Below are 14,819 nucleotides of genomic sequence, written 5' to 3' on the forward strand. Positions count from 1 at the left end.
CCTTGGCCTATTACTCTATATGTCTAATGAGACATTACTTTATGTACCGGGGACTCCCATCCCGACGACGGGGAATGATTCAGGCATGCAAATCTATGAAAGATACCCTAATACTGGATAATGTCTTGCCTCTGGTGTGCCGCTGGAAGTTATTCTGGAGTTGGGATAACGACTTCTTTGGAAATATATATATATATATTTTATCTACTGGCGGTCGCCAGTAGATAGTTATAGTTAGGACCGTGTTTCCATAGGAAATCCGCAACATTCTATTTGGAATAACTTTGGCGTCGGTTGACGAATCCTCGCGAATTTTTCAAACCTAATGGGGCGCTACGCTCCGCTCCTACCCTGAAAGTTTCGGGGTGATTCGTCAAGCGGGGGCTGAGAAAAAAGGGGGGTCCCAAAACGCGTTTTTCCCCATGCATTTTTCCATAGGACCTTTAGTCCGAGCTACAGCCCGAACGGCTGAACAGAATTATGTGAAATTTGGCAGAGAGGTAGCCCTCATGTCAGGGATGTGCCTTTTGCAGGTCTTGTGTAAATCTGTTTAGTATTTCCTGAGAAAATAGCATTTAAATCAATATATATATCTGTGGGCGCGCTCCGTGCGCTTACGGTAAGCTTACCGTACGCGCACGGTGCCGTGCGCGAGCGCGATTCTGATTGGTTGTTAGATCAAAGTAAACATTCGAATCGGTCGAAATCAGGAAGTGTCGGCCGCCATTTTGTCTCTCGCAGTCTGAGGGGGTGAAAAACAAAGGTGGATAACGTGAAAAGGGGGCAGGCTGGACAGTTCCTGACCCCCTAGCCTTTGTCAGGGGGTCTCAGAAGGACCCCCAAGGGCAAAAAATTAATTTAAATTTAAAAAAAAAAATAAAAAAAAAAAAAAAAAAAAAAAAAAAGCCGAATGCGCGTAGCGTACGCGCACGGCGTAAACGGAGAAATTCTGCGAAATTCGCGGAATTACGCGTACCGTGCGCGCACGGTAAAAACATTTTTTCAAAAAGGAAAGCTTAAAAATAATTAAAAAAAATTGTGAGGTAAGGTTGGCTCTTAAAAGAGCCGTTGGGTTCATAGAGGGATGGAGGAAAGAAAGAATGGGAATATTATGAGCGTCTACAAACGTGCTGGTCTATCTTATTGTTAATAAGGGGAACACTGGTCTCCCCAAAAACAATAAGACCAGAACACGTTATACACCTCATTACAACCCTCCCAAATCGAGGGTTAACGTCCAGAGGAGCAGAAGAAGGTGATGCTCCCACCTCAGAGGAAGGGCTCAGCTGAGCTGCCGATTATGTACTCGGCTGAGCTTCTGAGGCTGGGCTCTGGTGACTTACTGAAGAGTTTTCTCCAGTATGTCGAGCAAAGGTCCTGGGATGTTCATCCCTAAGGTGTCTCATCATAGAGTGATTTCCAAAGGAATACTTTTTCCTTGGATTTCCTCTTGATAAAACACGGTCACAAAGTGTGCAAGTGACCAATGGAGCATTGACCTTTTTCTCCCCCTCTGGAAAAGTAAAATACTCCCATACAAAAGAATTCTTCTGTTTCCTCCTTCTCTGGATGATGGTGGTGCTGCTAGCCTCACTCTCAGAAGGTCTGCTGTTCTGCCATTGTATCCCAAAGACAATTCAGCTCCTTCTCCTAGAGAATCACAAGCAGTAATGAGGGGAATGGGTGTGGTTTGGGAAGTTTCAGGAACTGAAAGTAGTTTCAACCAATGAAAAGTGTTCTTTCAAGCAGTAATGAGGGGAATGGGTGTGGTGTGGGAAGTTTCTGGAACTGAAAGTAATTTCAACCAATGAAAAGTGTTCTTTCAAGCAGTAATGAGGGGAATGGGCGTGGTGTGGGAAGTTTCTGGAACTGAAAGTAATTTCAACCAATGAAAAGTGTTCTTTGTGGATCACATGACCTACCGTGCGCGCTCCGTAAGCTTACGCGCTCGTAAACAAGTACGCATGCGCAAATGTGACGCTTACGGAGCGCTTACGGAGCACGTACGTAAGATGCGCATGCGCATTACACGCCCCTGCGTAACCGCGACGTTGCTTCCGCGTGTACGCGTACGTCACGTACGTATCACGTTAGCGCGCTGTACTTATGACGTGCGGAGCGCGTAGCGTCAGCTTACCGTACGCGTATCCTATTACGTACGCGCACCGTACTTATGACGTACGGAGCGCGTAGCGTCAGCTTACCGTACGCGCACGGAAAAAAATGCATAAAAAAAAAACTTTCCATAATGCAGGATATAGTACATATATTATTTTATACATAGGTTTCCAAAAATTCTCCCAAAAAAATTTGCATTTAAAAAACCGTACAAATTCACTGAAAAAACCATAGGTTTCACACACGTTATAGTTAGGAATTAGCATTTAAAAAACCTTGCAAATTCACTGAAAAAACCATAGGTTTCACACATGTTATCGTTAGCTGTACATTTCACTCGTAAAAAACCAATGAAATTCCCCCGTTATAGTTAGTGCAGGCAACTATAACTCACGCGACCGCAATCCTCTGTTGATGCTAATACTGTATCTTTAGCTATACATATATTACAAATATTTATTTTTCATAAAGACACATATGTCATCAGTGATGTAATATCTGACGTCATCAGCAGAGGATTGCGGTCGCGTGAGTTATAGTTGCCTACACTAACTATAACGAGGGAAATTTCATTGGTTTTTTACGAGTGAAATGTACAGCTAACTATAACATGTGCGAAACCTATGGTTTTTTCAGTGAATTTGCAAGGTTTTTTAAATGCTAATTCCTAACTATAACGTGTGTGAAACCTATGGTTTTTTCAGTGAATATATATATATATATATATATATATATATACACATACATATACATAATAAATGTACCTTGTATACAGGAGGAGGGAAGCATCATAGGCTCATCTTTATTTAAAAAGATTACGAAGGACTGCCTGCCCACAGCTGTGTCCGTGTTGTCTGCAGCATCCAGACAGTAGGGTCTCGTAAAGGTGTGTCTGCTGGTCCATGTTGCAGCTGTGCAGATGTATTGAAGAGGCACCCCAGCAAATAGCGCAGTAGAAGAAGAAACCTTCCTGGTGGAATGCGCTAGAACGTTTGATGCAAGTGGTTTTCCCGCTTGTTGATGGCAAAAGGCAATAGTAGAAGATATCCAGCGTGCTATGGTTTGTTTGGTGACCGGATGACCCTTTCGCATCCGTCCGTAAGCCACAAAGAGTTGGTCATTCTTACGAATAGTAGCTGTTCTCTGAAGGTAAAATTTGAGACATCTTTTGACATCCAAAGAATGAAGCGTTTTCTCTGCGGGAGTTTGAGGATTTGGAAATTTTTTTTTTTTAAAACAACCGGCACATTGAGGTGGAAATCCGATGGCACCTTGGGGATAAAGGCCGGATTGGTGCGGAGCAGGACAGAGTCTTTAGTAAATTGAAGAAAAAGGTGGTTTAGTAGTAAATACCTGCAAGTCACTAACCCGGCGGGAGGAAGTAAGAGCCAGGAGTAGAGAAGTTTTCCAAGTAACATATTTGAGACTGACTTTATGGATTGGCTCAAATGGTGGTTTCATGAGCTGTGCCAATACAATGTTTAGATGCCAAGGTGGAGATGGCCGACGTATCGGAGGAAACATTCGAAAAAGACCTTTGAAAAATTGTTGAATTACTCTTGACGAGTAAAGTGAGTTAGAGCCATCTTGTCGGAATCGTGAGATTGCTGCTAGGAAAACCTTAAGGGTAGAGTATGAGAGGCCTGATTTCGCTAGGTGCAAAAAGAAAGGCAAAAGTTGTTCTGGCTTGGAATGTATAGGATGTACTTGAGCTTCATTGCACCATAGACAGAATTTTTTCCATTTGAGTTTATAGGTTTTCACCGTTGAAGGTGCTCTAGCCTTAGCCAAGACTTCTCTGCAATCTAAAGGAATGTCCAAATTTACAAACTCATAGTGCTCAGGTTCCAAGGCTCTAAATGAAGAGATGCAGGATCGGGATGACAAATTTGGCCGTGTTCCATGGTCAAAAGATTTGGAAGAGGGCGAAGAATGATCGGGTCGCACTTAGACAGGAGCAGTAGTTCCGTGAACCAGATTTGTCGAGGCCACCGGGGGGGCTATAAGAATAATGTGACAGGGTTCTTTCCTCATTTTCCGCAGAACCTTGGGGACTAGAGGTATTGGTGGAAAAGCGTAAGCATATATTTTTGACCAGTTCATCAAAAAGGCATTCCCGCATGACCTTGGTTGGGGAAGCCAACTTGCGTAGAACAGGCACTTGCGGTTCAGATATGTTGCGAACAGATCCAGATTTGGGGGACCCCATAGTTGAAAAATGTGATCCAGAATGGGTTTGTGTAATTCCCATTCGTGATTTGTCGTGGACGATCTGCTTAGGGAATCCGCAAGATTGTTCGATGCTCCCGGAACATGAACTGCTGTGAGGACGATGTGATGTTGAATCGCCCAATTCCAAATTTGTTGAGCCTGAAGGGACAACAAGACGGATCTTGTGCCTCCCTGTTTGTTGATGTAGTGCATGCACGTTGTGTTGTCCGTACGGATCAACACCGTGCTTCCTTGAATGATGGTTCGGAAAGCTTTCAGAGCCAGAAAAATGGCCAGTAACTCTAAAAGGTTGATGTGTCTTGTCTTTTGTTGAACGGACCACTTGCCTTTCACGGTCAGTCCTTGTAAGTGGGCGCCCCAACCCTCTAGAGATGCATCGGTCGTGAGGGTGAATAGTGGAGCGTCCGCCACAAACGGACGTCCTGATGAGATATTTTCTTCGTGAGTCCACCATAAAATAGCCCTTTTTAGTCGATGTGTGACTCTGACTAAGTTGTTGAAAGTTCCTGAGACTTGAGCCCATTGTTTGTCCAATTCCTCCTGGACATGCCTCATTTTCAGGCGGCAGTGAGGGACTAGAGGAATGCACGAGGACAACATCCCTAGGAAAGATTTCAACTGTCAGACAGAAACTAACTCTTTTAGATGGATAGAAGTCGCTAGATTGCGAAGACGTAGACGTCTTTCGTGCGACACAAAAGCTTTCCCTTGCATCTAGAATGGCTCCCAATAACAGTCTGTTTTGAGCTGGGAGAAACTGAGATTTTCCCATGTTTAATGTGAGGCCCAGGGATTGGAAGAGAGACCTGCATAAAAGAGTTTGTTTGGATGCCAGATCGAATGACTTTGCCTTCAGTAGGCAGTCGTCTAAGTATGGAAAGATTTGCACTCCTTGAAGATGAAGGTAAGCTGCCACCGGTGCAAGGACCTTTGTAAACACTCGGGGAGCGGAACGAAGGCCGAATGGCAGAACCTTGAATTGGAAATCCTTTCCGGCCACTCTGAATCTGAGAAATTTTCTGAGTTTCGACAGTATGGGAAGATGAAAATAAGCATCTTGAAGATCTAAAGTTGTCAAACTCTCATTGGGATAAAAAAGGGAGTACCTCTTGAAGGGACAACATGCGAAACGTTTGTGTCTTGACGTATTTGTTTAGAGCACGTAGATCCAAAATGGGACGCCATTCTCCTGACTTTTTCTGTATGAGGAAGAACCTTGAATAGAACCTCCTGCCCTTCTGTAGTTTTGGCACCACTTCGATCGCGCCCTTTCTCAATAATATTTTCAGCTGATTCAAGAGTTCTTTCAGGTGTGCAGGAGAGGGACATCTTGGTGGAGTATTGGGAGGAATCTTTACGAATTCCAATGCGTGTCCCTTGCGCACAATATCTAGAACCCATTGATCGGTAATAATTTGTGACCATTTGAAGTAGAAGTGGGAGATTCGACCTCCAAGTTTTGAAAAAGCGGGAGGATTTTGAGACGGTGTGTGGTGAGAGTCATTGTTTCTTGGAGGAATCCTTTTCTCTATAAGAGGATTTTCCTCTGTACTGCCTGTAGGTGGAAGAATGTTGTTGCCTATATGACTGCTGATTCTGGGAGGAGTAGCGGCTCCGGCTTTGTCTGTACTGATTCATATTTCCTCGAAAGGAAGAAGAGGAACCATGACCTCTTGCGCCTCGAAAACGTTGCTTTTTGAATTGTAAAGACCCAAGAGCACGAGCAGTGTCAGTGTTCTTTTTAATTGTTTGAAGGGCATCGTCTATATGCTGGCCAAACCGTCGTAAGGCATGTCCAGAATTTTTGTCTGTACCTCCTGACGAAAAGACGTGGCCCGTAACCAGCCCTGACGCCCGAGGACTGCTGCACCAGCCAAAAGACGGAAGCCAGTAGAGGATACATCAATAGCCCAATCGATAATTCCCGAGGAAATTTTTTACCCCTCTTGGAGAATTTTTAAGGCCTTGATGTTTCAGGGATAAGGTCTATAAAAGATGAAATGTCAGACCACATTTGACGGTCGTAACGGCCCAGGATCACTAAAGAATTGGCTGCCCGTACTGTTGTTGCAGCCATAGTGGAAAATTTCTTTCCTATACCATCCAGGCGTCGACCTTCTCGATCTGGTGGTGCAGACAAAGGAGACGATGGGTTTCTGGATCGACGCTGAGCTGCCTGAGTAATGATGGAATCAGGCTTTGTTTGCGAAATTAGACAAGCAGGAGAATTTGGAGGGGCTTTGTATTTTTTATCTATCCTAGGAAGGATAGCTGGAATGGAGTTAGGAGTTTGCATTAGCTTGGGGCCTTCTTGCCAGATAAAATCGATAATTGGAATATAACGGACCTGCTTTTGGGGTTGATCCTTAAAATCATATAGGAAACAATCCTCCTCCCTGGTGGTCATAGGAAGGTGGAATCTTTTAGCTGCTCTTTCCATGAGCAAATGAAAACCACCAATGTCGACCGGTGGAGAATCCAAAGGAGCTGGATCAGCAGGAGATGGCGTTTGTATTTGATAGTTGTCCCATTCAGAAAGAAAGGAACCGTCATCCAGCTCACCTTCTTCTTTGTCACCATCATCATCCTGCTCGTCGCCAACGTCCTCCTCTATGATTTGAGGAACTGCAAGATGTTGAACTCTTGTCGCCCGACGTAGGTGTGGTCTCTGTTTCCTTATTTGAAAAAGGTTGTGAAGGTATTTGCAGCGTTGGAGAAGTCTGCACAGAACGTGGAAAACGGCGGTTGTAATCATCCAACATATATTGAAGGTTGGAAATAAGACTCAAAAGCAGTTGTGCCATAGGAAGTTCTGGAGCTGGGTGTGTGTCACAAGTAGAGAAATCGTCCTCTTGCAAGTCGTCATCATCATCATCATCAGATTCCTGTCACTTTATTAGAAGTTCAGAGGGACTGCGAGCAGCCTGAAATCTATCATCCTCGGATTCCTCATCGTCAGATGAAAATAGCACCGCTGGAGGCTGAGAAGGAGCTTTAATTGGTATTAGGGTATCCAAAGAGGAATGTCGTCGTTGAAGCAAAGAGCTTGAAGCCCTTAGTGGTATCAGATCTTGAGATGGAGCCGTATCCGTTGTTGCTGACGATGAAAGTAGTCGTTAAGCCACCGTCGACAACGGAGCCACCGTCGACGACGAAGCCACCGTCGACGACGAAGCCACCGTCGACGACGAGGCCACCGTCAACGAAGAGGCCACCGTCAACGAAGAGGCCACCGTCAACGAAGAGGCCACCGTCAACGACGAGGCCACCGTCAACGACGAGGCCACCGTCAATGACGTATGCTTCTTTCTATGTTTACTTGCCGTCGACGACGAAGTTAAAGGCACTGTAGACGAAATGGGTCTCACCTTAACAGATACCAACGTCGACGGTGAAGACGCAGACGACAAGATCATAGCCGGCTTCATAGATATAGAGGTCGAAGATGTCGGCGTAGATGCGACGACGGCAGCTCTCGTCGACGGAGGAAGCGTTGATGAGCTCGTCGACGAGAGAGGCAGTCTCTGAGGTAAAAACTGCGCAGATGGAGGCTTTGACGCCTGAGAATCAGATCTCGGGGGCGTAAAGGATTCAGATAGACTCCTGGGGGGGGGGAAATCACCCCTTTTGAAGTTGAAGGTTGGGTAGTGGGCTTATTAACATGATGGTTCTTCACCACCTTAGGTCTAGGAGAAACCTTCTGAGAATCACTTGTTCTCTTCGAGGAGGGAGCAGTTTTGATTGAAGACACACTCTCCACATCTGAAAGAGGATTTTCTGAAGTCTTCAACTTCTGTAGCCACAGAAGGAGACGCCCTTCTCTGTCCTTTAAAGTTTTCTGAGAAAAGGTTCTACCAATTTTACAATCCTTTACCTGATGTTCAGGATATAAGCAATAAATACATTTCTTGTGAGGGTCTTCAGAATGAAGCCTCAGTTTACCACAACTTTCACAAGGTCTGAAGAGGGATTTCTTGGATGAGGACATCCTAGAGGTAATCTTCTGAGGAGATATGAGAAGAAAAACTGAGCAAGCTCAGGGAGACTCCCTTCACACGACGTGCGGTAGAAAATCTGAGGGCCTGAGCTTCTGAGGAGAGGGTTCTAGAGGGTGCGGACACCTGATTGGCTGGATTTTGGACTAAAACATAATGACAGTAATATGTTATAGATGTGACAAGCTGTCTATCCATAAAAACTCTATGGTTTTACTTTCTTTTATGCCTATTAGGCTTATGATATTACTACATTGCTATGTTATGTACCGTGGGACTCCTACTTCGACGACGGGGAATATTCAAGCATGTGAATCTATGAAAGACACCCCAATACTGGAGAATTGATGTTACTGCCACAAACAAACCTGTTGTCAAGTGAAGGCCCATACATTACAATCCACATTCAAGCCAATCACCAAATTAGGCGGGAGGGTATTGGGGTTAAAAAAACAATTAAAAGAAAATCTTGGTAGGAATTCGGTCTTCAACAATGGGAATTGGTAATTCTACAGATGTCACACACATAGTTTACATGAACCCACAAGTGCCAGCAAACACGCAGCAGCAACAACACATGAGATATCATCATCTACAGGGTAATGAAACATATCTTATGCAAAAGAGGTATAGGGGCTATAGGTCAACTTCTTGGGAACCAAGTGTTCAAGTCCAGAGATCGACTGGAGGAATGAAGATACAGATACCTCTTAACAAAGAGGTTATCTCCTGAAAGGAGGTCCAATGGTGGCCCTTCACTAGATTGGTAACATCAGTTAACCAAACTGGTTAAACGTCTGTATGGCTTAGAAAGTTAAGTAATTACTGCGGACATACTGCACGTCCTACAAATCACAGGTTCGAATCCCAGCATCTTGAACTAAATCTTTGAACCTCCAAAGGAAAATACACAAAGTAACCATAGACACATGACAATAGTCATGCAGTACAAAAACTATATACAACCAATTATTATTACACAATCAAACAAATGTGAAGTACTCCAATGGAATATTACTGGAGCAGGTGCACTGCAGTGATAGAAGCAAACTGAAATAAGAGGTCCTGCATGGTTGTCCCAACTACAAAGAACCTGGACTACAAACCTATTCCCCCCACAATCAACTCAGTACAGAAAAATCTCTGTCTGAAATCTCTAAATCTATAGACTGCCACTAGAGTGGTAGATGGGAGAGTAGTAGTGGAGAGCACTTTTGAAAGGAAACACCTGGCTTATCATTGAGAGGCCCAACAGTCTTGAGATTTATCTGCTTTGCACTAGGTGGTTTGAGGTTCTATAGCCCACTGGCGCACATGAAGTGTGATGCACAAGAGAACCCATCCTTACCAACTCTAGAAATAAATGTTGTCCAAAGTATTGAAATACAGGTAGGACTCCAACTGTTTTTTTTCTCTCTTGACCTCGGTTAAGCAGTCCACACTCTGTTGATGGAATGACTGAATTGATCTGTATTTATTGGATTTATTTATTTTTTCCTTATAAGTCTTTAATTGATGAGATTTATCGTAAAGATGCAATTTTCAAAATGAATCGCGAACGTTCATAAAATGAAAATAAATGTGCTCCAATAATACGTTATTAGGAGCAACTGTACCAATAAACATGCCTTCACACATTTATTACTACAGCCTAAAGTTCAAATTCCAGTTTTTCACCACAGGACAGCAAAATTGACACGAGAAAAGCATTTTTACTGTCTCATAGGTTGCATGTAGCAATCACTTTAATCATGGTACGACTCTTAATCGTCACACTACCTCGTAATTGTGATTTTACTCCGCTGCAAAAATGTACCTCCTTGCATACTGGTTTTAACTATCTTTAGAACAAACAAACAAACACACACGCACGCACACCCCTATGTTTAATTATTATTACTTAATATGAACTGCTGAGACTGCATATCTTTACTTTGAGGTAACACCAACCAGGTTTGTAGCTGTATCAAATCGAAGTTTTTCTAAATATGGCATTCTATACTTTAAATTATCAACTGCAGCATAATTTCAAATGATAATGATTTTGTTTGTTACGGTTAACATATTTAATGATAGTAATTGTTCTACATTTTAATGTTGCATCATTTGGTCTTTTATGCACATGCCATCTCTTGACTAGATAAGGAAAATATCTCCAGAAATCGATGCTCGATTGGTTGTCAATACGTACTGTAGAGATGCAATTTCTTAACTACTTAAGGTAACAATAATTAGACTGCAGTTGTATTTTGGCATTTCAAAACCTTTGTTAGAGGTAATTGACAAGTTTCTTATGCAGCATCAACTTCTTCTAGATCCTTATATTGTACATTAATTACAAAATGGTTTAATTCACCCTACGAGACGTGATTAAAGGGTGAGTGGATCTAGATTAATACTTTAATTAGGTCTATTTTGTCAGGTTCAGAGGGGGTGATCTCTGCCCATTCAGGTAAGGTTATTATGTTGCTCCTGGAAGCACGTTCAACTTATTCACACTTATTTAAATGTGAATTACTGGCTGGCTGATGTTGGAGAACAAATTTAGTTTCGAGGGGCTTCAAGCAGGGCAAAGGTAGCTTTTTAAAGTTATCTTTCGGTAATATTTAGAATAAATCCGACTTCACCACTGAATTGGATTTTTGACAACTATTAAAAATAGTTGTTCAGTTATTTTTCTAGTTAGTTCCACTCACAAGAAACAGGTGAAGAATGTAATATTGCATCACATGTTCTCCTATGGAATAGCAAAACCTGCTACATTGAAAATAGCTTTGAGGGCATTTTCACTAGAAGGACATGTTACTTGTATTTAAAGGAATGTTTTAGGCCTGTCAATATTGTTACAAGTCGAAATTGCAGGTAAAACCACCTGCATGTGTCAGGCCTGCAGTCATGTTTACATTGTCACTGTAGTGGATGGCACATCGGGTGCTGCAGTCCACTTGTGACATTTAATTTGCCCTGTGTACATCTTGGTACCATATACTAGAGACTTATAGACAAGGTAAAAATGTCACATAGGATTATACCAATATTACCATGTTGGAGGAAGAAGCACAAGAACTTTACCACTGGATAGCAGGGGTGAGTTCTAGAGGTAGCAAAAATAAGGTTCAACAAAAAGGCAAACAAACTGGGGTGATCCTCCATAAAGGGAACATTTTAAACAGTAACAATCCTCTAACATATGATCTTTTTGTCAGCAAATAGTGCCTACTCATCATTCATAGTGTAATGATCATATCCTTTCTATTGATATAAATAAATTAAATGGAGTGTTTTCCATGCTTCGGTTCTAATGAAATGGTGTCAAATGGACCCAAGGAATCTTTCTCCACCAATGCATTCATTCTCTGGCCTGGTAAAAGACCTTGGAAAAAACTGCATTTTTCAATGCAACTATCTTTGGCATATTTTTTTTACTGTAGGTATTTTCGCTGATGCTCTTCAGCATTGTTGCCTTGTTCTTGGCCACAAAATAAAGACGGTTGGTTAGATTGCCGACAAGCATTTAAATCCACTGGCGTAAAAACTAATCTGAAGATGTGGTCATGTGCTGGGTTATTCTGGAATTACAATCAATGGAAAAGGGAATATTTGCTCCATCCACAGTTGATACCTAAAGATAAAACTAGATTGTGGAATAATGCACAGTATGCGAGTCTAGAATAGGTGCTTGTTGCAAAATATGTTCTGACAAAAGATACTTAATTAGGCTATGGTACGTTAATTTGTATTGCGCACTAATCACTCGAGAGGGCATCCAGGCGCTTGGGCAAGTGTATAGAGGTGTGTGGTTCCGATGGTGCTTATACAAAGAGCCGGGTCTTCAACTTCTTGCGGAACTCAAAATGTGAGGAGGCAGCTCAGATGTGTTGAGGGAGGCTGTCCCATGTCTTGGGTCAGATGTAGGAGAATGATCTATCTCCAGTTTTGTTTTTGCAGAGTGTGTGAGAGAGTGAGGCAGGTGTCTAGTGTGTTGGTGAAAGTGTATGCGGCTGTTCAGGTATTCTGGTTCTGTGTTGTGTGGAGCTTTGTATGTGTGTGAGAAGGTTGAATTGGCTGTGCTTGTGAATGGGGAGCCAGTGAGTCTTCTTGAGGTGCGGTGTGATGTAGGTGCACCGTGGGAGGTTGAGGGTGAGTTTTGCAGCAGTATTCTGGATGGTCTGGAGTCTGTGTAGGAGTTGTTTGGAGATTCCAGCATAAAGTGTTGCCAGAGTCCATCCTGCTGGTGATGAGTGCTTGCCTGAAGGTCCTTCTAGTAGAAGCAGGAGGTGCACACGGCCTTAACTTGAACCGTCATGTTGAGCTTGGCGTCTACGAATATCGGTCTGTGGGTGAGGGCAACCAGGTGGAGTCCCATGGGGAGGTCTTGTTGTCAAATACCAATACTTCTGTCTTGTCGAAGTTGAGCTGCAATCAGCTGATGCACATCCAGCCTGCTAAGATGGTCCTGGTGGTGGCAGTCTTATCCATCAGGGAGAGGGTGAGTTAGGTGTCATCAGTGTAGGAGATGACTAAGTCTTGTGATCAGATGATGATGGCGAGAGTTTTCGTGTATATGTTGAAAAGAGTGGGGCTGAGGGACAATACTTGAGGGACTCCACATATCAATCTCTTGGTCTCTGATGTGAAGGGTGACAGCCTGACCCTTTGGGTTCTTCTTGTTAGGAAGGAACAGATCCATTTGAGAGCGGATCCTTGTAGGCCAATCTCATGGAAGCTTCCAAAGAGGGTGTTGTGGGAGACAGTGTTGAAGGCCGCGGACAGTACAAGCAGGATGAGGGCTGCTGTTTCTCCTCGGTCCAGGATGATTTGAAATGTCATCAGTGGGCGCGATTAGTGTTGTTTCAGTGCTGTGGATCTTTTGGAATCCACACCGAGTGCTGCTGTAGTCCAGTTAGCTGGTGAGTGCTTGAGTAGCGGTCCATCTGGTGTTCTAAGACAACCATTTAAAGAACATTCGCAGAATGCATTGGATGTGGAAGCAGGAGGATCACACTGCCTGGACTTGAGCAGTCAACCAGCTTGTCTAACATGATCCCTAGATTTCTTGACATGGTCTGTAGGTGTTGTTCCTAGCTCCGACGGCCACCAGGTGGAGCCCCATGGGAAGGTTTTGTTGGCTAAGACCAGTACTTGCGTCTTGTCAGAGTTGAGCTGAAGGAAGCTTGTTTGCATCCAATCTGCTACGATGGTCATGCAGTTGGTGAAGTTAGTTCTGGTGGTGGATGTCTTGTCCGTCAGGAAGATGAGTAGGGTGTCATTGGCGCATGAGAGAACTGTTATGTCATGATCAGATGATGTTGGCAAGTGGTGTCATGTATATGTTAAAAAGGGAGGCACTGAGGGATGATCCCTGTGGGACTCTGCTTATCAGTTTCTTGGTCTCTGATCTGAAGGATGGCAGCCTGACCCGTGGGTTCTTCCTATGAACAAGGAACAGATCCGTTTGAGAGAGGATGCTTGCAGGCCAACCTCGTGGAGTCTTCTGATGAGGGTGTTGTGGGAGACCGTGTCAAAGGCTGCACAGAGGTCGAGCAGGCAGAGGGATGCTGTTTCTCCTCGGTCCAGGATGATTAGAATGTTGTCAGTGGCAGCAATTAGTGCTGTCTTGGTGCTGATGTTCTTTCTGAATCCTGACTGAATGTGGTCTAGAAGATGGTAAACTTTCAGGTGGGTTGTGATTTACTTGTTGATGTCCTTCTCAATCACTTTGGCTGAATAGGAGAGCGGGGAGATGGTTTGGAAGTTGCTCAGTTGATTTGGCTTGGCTGTGGGCTTCTTGAGGAGGGCACTGATTTCTGCAAGTTTCCATTCAACTGGGAAAGTGGCGGACGTGATGGAGGTGCTGTGATGTGGGTCAGGGTGGTGCTGATCGGTGATGTTTCCAGGTTCTAGTTGTTGTGAGGGCATGGGTACATTGGGGCCCCTGAATGGATGTCTACATGATTGCCGCTGTATCATCTCTAGGGAGGGTTGCCCATTCAGTCAGGTGACGGTCTTGGTTGATGATCGGTAGGGTAGCAATGTGTTCTCTGTGGTTGGGTTGGTGTGCGAAGTTGGTGTAGATGTTTGCGTATTTGCTGTAGAAGAAGTTGGATAAGTTGTAGCAGAGTTGTTGGGAAGCAGCAATGTTGATAGCGGCTGAGGGCGAGGTGAAATCTTTGACGATCGAGAAGATCTCATTGCAGCTGTTGAGCTTCCTTCAAGGAGGTCCACAAGTGCTTTCTTCTTGTTGTCTCTTATCTGCTGTTGATAGCGTCCGAGTGCAGCCTTGTAGGTAGTTCTGTTGGTGGTGTTGTGGTGGCTCTCTATTTCCTTTTTAGCTGTTTAAAGGGTTTTTGATGTCCCTGAGGTCTTCTGTGTACCAGCTGGGATGCTTGTTTGATCTACTATGCTTGTTGGGTTTGTCCATGCAGTTTTGATAAATTTGTTGATGTCCTTGTTTTGCTGAAGGCGCTGAGCCAG

The 14,819-nt window shown here is 43.8% G+C and overlaps 1 protein-coding gene across 1 annotated transcript in view; it reads right to left on the bottom strand.

Moving 5' to 3' along the window:
• NARS1 (asparaginyl-tRNA synthetase 1) overlaps positions 1-14,819 on the bottom strand; it is a 217,003-nt gene that overhangs the window by 14,927 nt on the left and 187,257 nt on the right. The gene's annotated exons all lie outside the window — the stretch shown is intronic.

Source organism: Triturus cristatus, chromosome 2_1 (genome assembly GCF_964204655.1).
Source record: "Triturus cristatus chromosome 2_1, aTriCri1.1, whole genome shotgun sequence".
In the NCBI taxonomy this organism is placed as follows: Eukaryota; Metazoa; Chordata; class Amphibia; order Caudata; family Salamandridae; genus Triturus; species Triturus cristatus.